Source organism: Bidens hawaiensis, unplaced genomic scaffold (assembly GCF_021521415.1).
Source record: "Bidens hawaiensis isolate Kalapana, Puna unplaced genomic scaffold, B.hawaiensis_p1.1 tig00033161_1, whole genome shotgun sequence".
NCBI lineage: Eukaryota > Viridiplantae > Streptophyta > Magnoliopsida > Asterales > Asteraceae > Bidens > Bidens hawaiensis.
The window spans coordinates 187,540-190,721 of NW_027495673.1; positions in this window are offsets into that span (position 1 = coordinate 187,540).

A 3,182-nucleotide genomic window follows, 5' to 3' on the forward strand; every position below is an offset into this window, starting at 1 on the left:
AGGGATAGGAGTTCTTACTGTTTGATTGATTAACTGTTTAAGAGTAGACTTAGCACAAATATACTCATAAGGGGAAGTGTATAGGACACAGAAAGTAACGTGATCAGCTAATCACAGTTGGCCATTGTTATTACCTGTTAGCCTTACTATCCTTGTACTAAATAGTTCCTTGAGTGATTATGTTTGTTTTTTCCCTTTTAGTATACGATGTCTGGAGCTAGAGAAGTTGTGTTAGTAGGAGGTCGCACTGGATGTCATGGAAGGCCTCGTCTTGTCCGACAACCTTCGGTAGAAACAACTTCCCACATGGGAGACGAAGGAAGCACAGCTGGACAAAACCCGAGCAACAACAAAGGGTATCAACTTGACCCTGCAGTTCAAGCAACCATTGTTCAAGCTGTAGCAGCTGCTGTGAAGAACTTGAGTCCTGAAGGGTCTGCTAGAAGCCATGGCAAAGCTGAGAAGTCTGGGGAGAAGAGTAAGAAGGATGATGAGGGAGAGAATGAGGACTCAAGTGTGGTTAAGTCAGTGAAGATTGATGATATGAAAAGAGGCCGAGGTTGGTGCAACTATAAGTCATTCAAAGGTTGTGATCCGCCGAAGCTAACCGGTTTGGGAGACGCAATCGCTACTCTTCAATGGATAACCACTATGGACAAGGTTATCCGCATTAGCGAGTGCCGCCCGACCAATCCGTGGGATATGCTACCCAATCCTTTGGTGATGAGGCAATGTACTGGTGGAAGTCGGTCGAGCAGAGAAAGAGTCCGGACGAGATAAAGGCGATGAGGTGGGATGATCTGAAGTAGTTGGTAATGAAGAGGTTTTGTGCTGATGCAGAGGTTGAAAGGGTTGAAATGAAGTATTTGAGTCTGAAGGTGGGTAAGATGACACACCGCGGATCAAGTGTTACATTAGGGGACTACCGCAAAATGTTTGTGTCTTGGTCAAGGCTAGTAAACCTGGTACCTTTGATTCTGCCGTAGGGCTCGCAGACATGGCGTACGAGGACTTGGCGGTGGATGAGGTGGTGGTAGAAGAGAAGAAAGAGAAGAAATGGGTTGTTCATGCTAAACGCCCCGATACTTAGTTGTGGAACCCTAGAGATAAGAAGCAGAAGGTATGGGAGAAGAGGTCATGTAGGACTTGCGGGAAGATGCACGTTGGGGAGTGCAAGTGGGGCACTGGTTCTGATGTGTGCCATAAGTGTGGAAAGTCCCATGGTGGGGAATGTAGATTAGTGTCGAATTCTTGTTACAAATGTGGTAAGATGGGGCACTTTTCTCAGAATTACCATGCAAAGCCCACGTGTTTTAAGTGCGGACAGACAGGTCACTTGGTAAGGACTTGTACGAGTGGTGAAGCTGGAGGAAGTGAGACGAAATATGCCGAACAAGTGAGGCCAAGGACTATGGCCTATATGCTGACTCAAGAATAGGCCAGACAGATTCCTGATGTCGTGACAGGTACGTTTCTAGTTAACGGGGTTTCTACTTCAGTACTGTTTGATTCGGGTGCGAATAGAAGATTTTTATCCACGGCATTTAGTAAGTTCGCAAAAATAAAATGTTGTCGTGTGCCTGAAACCTTCAAAGTAGAAACCGCGAGTGAGACTTCGGTTAAAATATTGAGAATGGTTAAGGATTGTAAGATAGAATTAGAGGGACATAAGTTCCCTGTTACCCTGTATGTTATGACCTTAGGAGGGTTCGATGTAGTTTTGGGGATGGATTGGTTGTCTGAGTATGAAGCTCAGATAGTGTGTAAGAGTCGGATAATAAGATTAAAATCCTTGGATTGTAGCGCGGTGACGGTTTATGGTGATAAATAAAGTTCAGGGCTTAATGTTTTTTCGATGATAATGGCCGAAGGATTGTTAAGGAGACGGTGCAGTGCTTACCTGGCATATGTTATCAATGCTACGGCCGAGATGAAAGAATGAAAGATGTTCCTACCGTGTGAGACTACCCAGAAGTATTCCCTGAGGATCTTCCAGGGTTGCCAGAGATAGAATTCCAGATCGACCTAATACCAGGAGCCCAACCCGTCGCGAAATCACTTTACCGTCTGGCGCCATTCGAGATGAAAGAATTAATGTCCCAACTACAAGAACTCCTCGATAAAGGTTTCATAATACCAAGTGTTTCCCCATGGGGTACACCGGTGTTGTTCGTGAAAAAGAAGGATGGAAGTATGAGAATGTGCATAGATTATCGCGAGTTGAACAATCTTACGGTGAAGAATAGATATCCTTTGCCAAGGATTGATTATCTGTTTGACCAAAAGCAAGGTTCGAGTTGGTTCTCACGAAAAGATCTTAGATTAGGCTATCATTAATTGAAAGTGAAAGAGGCAGACATCCCTAAGACAGCGTTTCGGACGTGGTATGGGCACTATGAGTTCCTCGTGATGTCATTCGGTCTAACAAATGCTCATGCAGCATTTGTGGATATGATGAATAGGGTGTGTCGGCCGATGTTGGATAAGTCAGTTATCGTCTTCATTGATGATATATTCATTTACTCAAAGAACGAGTCTGATCATGCCGAGCATCTGAGAGAGGTATTGGAGACTCTGAAGAAAGAAAAGTTGTAGGCTAAGTTTTCGAAATGCGTGTTTTGGTTGCGAGAAGTGCAATTTCTAGGTCATGTGATTAATCCTGAAGGGATTACCGTGGACCCAACTAAGATTGAGGCGATAACAAATTGGATGACTTCACAGAATCCTACTGATATACGAAGCTTCTTAGGGTTAGAGGCTACTATAGGAGATTCATCGAAGGTTTCTCCAAGATAGCCGCACCGTTGACCAGTATGACCCGAAAGTCCGTAGTATTCAGTTGGGGAAAGTTTCAAAAAGAAGCTTTTGAGGAATTAAAGAAAAGACTCACGCAAGCTCTAATCCTTGCTTTACCCGATGGTGACGAGGATCTGGTTGTTTGTACCGATGCTTCACATTGTTGGTTAGGTTACGTGTTGATGCAATGAGGAAAAATGACAGCTTACGCATCCAGATAATTGAAAGTCCATGAGAGTACTTATCCGACACATGATTTAGAGCTAGCAGCAGTTGTGCAAGATCTCAAGATATGGAGGCATTATCTGTATGGTACTAAGTGTACCATTTACACGGATCATAAGAGTTTGAAGTACTTCTTCGAGCAGAAAGAGCTGAACATGAGA